Source organism: Triticum aestivum, chromosome 2B (assembly GCF_018294505.1).
Source record: "Triticum aestivum cultivar Chinese Spring chromosome 2B, IWGSC CS RefSeq v2.1, whole genome shotgun sequence".
Taxonomy (NCBI): Eukaryota; Viridiplantae; Streptophyta; class Magnoliopsida; order Poales; family Poaceae; genus Triticum; species Triticum aestivum.
The window spans coordinates 115,963,547-115,970,997 of NC_057798.1; positions in this window are offsets into that span (position 1 = coordinate 115,963,547).

The following is a 7,451-nucleotide window of genomic DNA, read 5'->3' on the forward strand; positions in this document are numbered from 1 at the left end:
AATGTCCAGTAAGTTTAACTCCCTAATTGTACAGTTTAATCAATATGCTTATTTATTGTTTCTATTCTTGCATATTCAAACACAGATGATGTAACTCGTTGTGCATTTTTTCGAACACAAAAATCAGAAAATTACAGGAAAATTGATGGAAAGGACGTAGAGGGTTATTTGAAAAAAGTAATGCTCGTCACTTAATTTATGAACTATTGCGCAAGTTCATTTAATATGTATAAGTTAATTTTTTATAGGCGATGAGGATCTATTGTCTGTCGTCATCCGATTATATTTATTTTCATTGTTTCGTGTTTGCATGCTTTAGTGTTGTACTTCACATAATCAACTAGTATTTCAAGTTAAAGTGAGACATTTCATTTTGGGAGGGAATCTTAATGTGCCATACATTTTGAGTTGTCAAGTGTGCTATCATATATATGATGTGCACATGGACACCGGGACATTTTTGTTCTGGGTCCACCCCTGCGAACTAGTGCACCTATACAATTTACCATTGTATTGGGTGTGTTGGGGACACAAGAGACTCTTTGTTATTTGGTTGCAGGGTTGCTTGAGAGAGACCATCTTCATCCGACACCTCCCATGGATTGATAAACCTTAGGTCATCCACTTGAGGGAAATTTTCTACTGTCCTACAAACCTCTGCACTTGAGGCCCAACAACGTCTACAAGAAGAAGGTTGCGTAGTAGACATCAGTTAACTTCGCGGTGTCATATGTGGTTGCATGTTCCATATGGTGTCTAGCTTGTATTCGAAAGGCCGAAGTCAGTCTTTATTAAGATAAGGAAAGATATTTTTTTACATGAACCACCATCCCATGAGCACCAGAAGACAAATAGCTAGTCAAGGCACTAGCCGAGCTAGTAACAAGCCCAACACAGACAGGCATCACCTGGAAGCCAACTAAAAAGCCACGATGGTGGTGAAGTAGCCCGCCTCCCACCAGACTCTCAGGTCCTAGATGATCATGCTCACCACTCTAGCCGAATGTCTAGCTTGTATTGCTTCCAATTTGGTTAAATTGCATCTGCTTAGCTTACACATTATACCTTTGAGTATGACATGCCTTTTTGTTTTTGGTACATACTAGTACATCTGTCTATTAACCATGTTCTTACATCAAACTAATGTTCTTGTGTATCCCACTTATGATGAGGCAGTCAGGCAAGTGGACTACTCCTCATTTAAAGAATGCAGCGTCAGCCCCCCGACATGATTCTCAAGAAACAACAAGGCTAGATAAAGATAGTGAACGCAACTCTCTAGTTGATTACCGCATTTCCCCTACACTAGCATCACAGGTGCTTGCTCCAACTTGGCAGCGTGATATGTGGTTGCATGTTGCATATGGTGTCTAGATTGTTATTCTTCCAATCTGGTTATACTACATGTGCTATTCTGCTTAGCTTATACAGTATACCTGTTAATGTGACATGCCTTCCTGTATTTAGTACATAGTACATCTGTCTATTAAGCATGTCCTTACATAAAACTATTGTTTTTTTGTATCCTGCATCAATCAATATGACGAGACACCTTTATTATATGCAGTGCGATATTAGTTGCATTTTTCATATGATTTATAGCATGCCCTGCTGCTATTTTGTTGAAGTGCCATTTATGATGGGACACTTTTAACTTGGCAGAGTCATATTGGTTGCATCTTTCATGTGGTGTCTAGCTTGCATTGCTTCTTATTTGTTGGAATGATTTCTGCTTAGTTTACACAAACAGTTGTGAACATGCCTTGTCGTCCTGTTTTTCGTACATATTCCATCCTGGTATCATGTGTTTGCCTTACATCAAAGTAGTGATTGTCAGTATCATGCATGAATGAGTTCTGAAGAGAGAATTTTATTGCTTTTCTTGTCGGTTTTACTTGACAATTCAAAATCAATAAAGCAGAAGGAAGTTAGCAAGGCAACGGATAAAGGTGCCCCTTCCAAACGGAGGCCCTCTACAGATTCTACTCCTCCATCCCCCAAGATGATTTGCAAGACAACACATGCATAGACACTCAACGTAGCTGTGTTGATGATGAGCACGTCTCCCCTAGTGTACCATCACAGGTGCTCCCTCTAACTTGGCACTGTTATATGTGGTTGCATGTTATGTGTGATGTCTAGCTTGTATTGCTTATAATTTTGTTGAATTCCATCTGCTTACTTTACACATTATACTTGTGAATAAGACACGTGTTCCTGTTTCTAGAACATACAATATCTATCTATCACACCATTTTCTTACATCAAATTACTACTATTGTGTAACCTGCAACAATCACTTATCATAAGACACGTTTGACTTGGGAGTGTGATATGGGTTACATCTCACATTCTTTTCTAGCTTGTACTACTAATTTGTTGAAATGGCACTTATGATGAGACAATTTTAACTTGGTAGAGTGATATTCGTTGCATCTTTCATATGGTGTCTAGCTTTTATTACTTCTAATTTGTTGAAATGCCATCTCCTTAATTTACACATCATAAGCTGTGAATATGCAATGCGGTGAATATGCAATGGCACTAATGACGAAAGACCTCTAACTTGCTAGTGTGATGTTGTTTGCATCTTGTACATGATTTATTTCTTGTACTGCTTCACATTTGTTTAAACGCCATTTATGATGAGACACTGTTAATTTGGCCGAGCGATATTTGTAGCATCTTTCATATGGTGTCTACCTTTGCATTGCTTCTAATTTAGTGAAATGTCTTCTGCTTAGTTTACACATCATAGTTCTCGTTATCTCCTCTGTCCTATTTTTCGTACATATTACATCCTCCTATCATGTGGTTGTCTAACATCAAAGTTCAGTTCATCTGTATCATGCATCAATTTGTTCTGAAGAACCAAATGGTTATTTGTTTTTCTTGTCGGCTTGACTTAACATGGCACATAGAAATAGGAAGAAACATAGAATGACAGGGAATGGGAAGCGGAAGAATCCTACAGATTCTGCTGGTACTGATGGTGCAATAGAAGGTCAAGGTCCAGCGGAAAATTCTACAAACAAGGTATCCCGTGCTACACGAGATACAGAACAAGCCAAACAGAAACAAATAGCTGCGAACAAACAAGCAGAGACAGCCCTAGTTGTTGCAACACCTTCCACAGTACTACCAACTGTACAAGTTACTCATGCGTCAACTGAGCTAGCAGCACGTTCCCAAGCTCCCTTGCCACCTGACACTATACTTCCCAAGCACTCTTGACACAAGACGAGTTGGCAAGATCAGATGAACCTTGTGAGCTTCAACAACAAGAAGGTAGTTGCTGGAGTCAAGTTACTGTTGCATGCTTCTTTATATGTAGTCTCACAGTTTGATGTACACTAACACTTCCTATGTTCGTTATTGGACTAGCACCTAGGCGCAAGAGGAAACAAACATCAGGGATAATTCTCGATGGGTTAACTAAATCTAGAGGAGGAAGAATGGAGATCCGTTCTGAGGCAGGTTTTAAAAGGCCACGTGATGCTACAGAGTCAGCCAAGTTAGTATCAGAGGCAGCGGTTGCCGTTAGATGTCATGTACATATCCTCCCAACGTGGATTCAGTATAGGAATGACAAAGACGAAACCCAGCTCAACACCTTCCTCGGCCATTTATCTGTAAGTATGGTTATGTATGGAAACTAGTAATAAAGTCTTGCTCTGTCCCATACTTTCTAGGTTGCTGATAATGAGACTCCCATAATTTTCAACAAATGAGGTTCAAGTTGGATAGCCAAGATGATGCAACTAGACAAGCTTGGACCCATGTTTTCAAGTCTGCTCTGTGATAATATCGGTATAACTTGAGGAAAACTCACTTTGAAGGCAAGGATAATAGTTAACTTTCCCAAACATCTCCACTGGAAAATATATCGAATGAAAACTGGAGAGGCCTCGTTAAACACTGATCTGATCCAAAGTATCCGGTACATTATATATATGTGATCATATCACAAGTTGAAATCCTATTTACGAATGTGCCACACAAATATATCTTCTTGTAGGTGAAATGTTCAAAGAACAAGGCCAACCATACGAAAAGTGAAATTCCAACAGACGAGAGGATCTCGTAGCTATATTGCACACTGCAAGGCTCTTGTAATTAGATGTTGTTTCACTCTTTTCACTGTACCATATTATCAGATCTATGTTGACTTGTTCCAAATGAAGAGTAGAGCTCGCAAGGACCCAAAAGTACCTGAACCAAATGTTATGGAAATCTTCAAGGACTATCACACCAGCAAGAAGAAGGGCATGACTACACCAGTCAAAGCCGCTATTGTAAGTCCTTAATCCTCATGCCTTTTAACTACTACTTACACTGACTTGTGCCTTGAACTGCATGGTTTGCACCCAATGTCTATTACTCTTTTCAATCTTATACACAATTGTCTTAGCGTATCATTGCACCTTACAAGGTTTAAAGAGAGGAGTGATGTTCCTTTGATCTTGACATGTAATCTAGTTCCGTGCTGGACTTGCCCACACAATGTTACAATTGCCTGTTTGTCCATTGTCAGTTGTTTTGTGATATGAATGATGCCATAATATGCTTACCGTATTATAAACTTTGTCTCTTTATCCTTAGCCCTCAATACAATGTGAAGAAATAGACAATACATTAGCGTTGGTACATGGTCATATGTTTGGAACCTGGTTTTATTATGTACTTTGCAATAAAATACAACTAATATTTTACATGGGTTCACCAGAATAAGTTCTGTATATAGACCAAAGCTATTTTGTTTGGTTTTGTTGCCTCCTTAATATCTTCTGTTCTGGTACTACTAATGTAAAAACTCAACTTTTCAGCAAGCTATGGAAAAAATGGTGGAACCGCCACCTTCTGAAGGTGGCAAGGCAACTATAACCACAATGTCAGCTCTTGCTGCAGTGGGTCAGTACCTGTCCACCAACAGTGCCAAAAGCACGTTCCTGCGTAATACTGGGTTGGTTGTTAAGGCAATCTCGTCCAAACTACCTCATGATCAAGATATGCAAGCTCAAAACAATGTTGTATCTGCGCTCCACACACAAGTCCATTCCCTAACAGAGACCCTTTGTGAAACAAGGAGAGACATTGTTCGATGTCGTCAAGATATCATGGTTTTGAAACCAGACTATCAGACATTTTCTATGTTGTTCAGGAGCCTAGGAGAAATGAAGGCGAAGGTTATGGTGCTCCATTAGACAATACAACATGAAAACGTAGCAGTCAGATCAAATGAACTAAGCTTCTGAACTTCTGGTGATGCATTTATCTGCTAGACTGTTAACTTTTATGCCAACCTTCCTTTTGTTTTATAGTTGTAATTTGTTTTGGTGTGATACAAAATTTGTTCTTAACGTGCAGCCACCGGCTGAAGAAAACAACAAGCCATTATTGTATAGTGTAGGGTGTTCCCTATATTTGCACTGGTGGTGATCTTTGATGCCGAGTGGATGTAATCTATGCAATCGCATAGCCTAGCATTAGTTTCGAGCTTATTTATTTCCTAGTCTTCCTTTTCCCTGGTTTGCTAGTGGCTGCAACAACCATGGGCCATATATGGACCGTGGTAACCTTGACCCTACTACGGGCCGTAGGATCCATGGGTCTCCTATGGGCCGTCGATAAAGGGGCCTCCAACAGGGTCGTAGAATCAGTGGGCCTCGGGCCGTCGGATAAATGGGTCTACATGGGCCGTAAACAGGCATAACTGGTATCGGCCCAACACGGTAATGGGCCGTTAATACACCGGAAGACAACAAAGGCTTAATTCTGTCACAGGAATAACGGGTCGTTGATGACCCACAAGTATAGGGGATCGCAACAGTTTTCGAGGGTAGAGTATTCAACCCAAATTTATTTATTCGACACAAGGGGAGACAAAGAATATTCTCAAGTATTAGCAGTTGAGTTGTCAATTCAACCACACCTGGATAACTTAATATCTGCAGCAAAGTATTTAGTAGCAAAGTAGCATTGAAGTAACGGTAACAGTGGCAAAAGTAACAGTAGCAGTTTTCTAGTAATTGTAACAGCAACAACGGTAAAGTAACTAAGCAAAGAGCAATATTTTAAAGGCTCATAGGCATTGGATTAGTGATGGATAATTATGTCGGATGCGATTCCTCATGTAATAGTTATAACATAGGGTTACACAAGACTAGCTCCAGTTCATCAATGTAATGTAGGCATGTATTCCGAATATAGTCATACGTGCTTATGGAAAAGAACTTGCATGACATCTTTTGTCCTACCCTTCCATGGCAGTGGGGTCCTATTGGAAACTAAGGGATATTAAGGCCTCCTTTTAATAGAGTACTGGACCAAAGCATTAACACTTAGTGAATACATGAACTCCTCAAACTACGGTCATCACCGGTAAGTATCCTGATTATTGTCACTTCGGGGTTAACGAATCATAACACATAATAGGTGACTATAGACTTGCATGATAGGATCAAGAACTCACATATATTCATGAAAACATAATAGGTTCAGATCTTAAATCATGTCACTCGAGCCCTAGTGACAAGCATTAAGCATAGCAAAGTCATAGCAACATCAATCTCAGAACATAGTGGATACTAGGGATCAAACCCTAACAAAACTAACTCGATTACATGGTAAATCTCATCCAACCCATCACCGTCCAACAAGCCTATGATAGAATTACTCACGCACGGCAGTGAGAATCATGAAATTGGTGATGGAGGATGGTTGATGATGACGATGGCGACGAATTCCCCTCTCCGGAGCCCCGAACGGACTCCAGATCAGCCCTCCCGAGAGAGTTTAGGGCTTGGCGGCGGCTCCGTATCGTAAAACACGATGAATCTTTCTCTCTGATTTTTCTCTCCCTAACGTGAATATTTGGAGTTGGAGTTGAGGTCGATGGAGCTTCAGGGGGCCCACGAGGCAGGGGGCGCTCCCTAGGGGGGGGAGGCGCCCCCACCCTCGTGGACAGGCACTACAAAAAAAAGACACATCCATGACATTTTGGGCCAAACGAATTTTTTTCTGTCATACTTATGACACTTCTATGACAATAATTGTGAGAAAACCCGGTATCATCATAGATGTGGTGGGCTCCTACTTCTATGACAAAAAATCATGACAGAAAATGGGCTTTTCGTCCTGGGCGGGCCCGAGACGCAGCTGCATGACATTCTTTGGGCCGTCCATGACGGAAAAAACCATGGTAGAAGCGAGGGCAAGGAAAATTTCGGGGAGTTCCCGGTTATGGTGGGTGGTCGGGGGCCGAGCAATGCACATTTCTCTCGTACACGTACGCGCGTGTGTGCGAGGCGTTGGCTCTAACTGAACCCGAGAGAGGCATTGGGCTCTAACTGAACCCGAGCGATTGCACTGCAGGCTACGCGTTACTGAACCCGAGCGATCGATCGATGGATGTTAACTGAACCCAAACGAGCGATTCCTTCACTACTGCT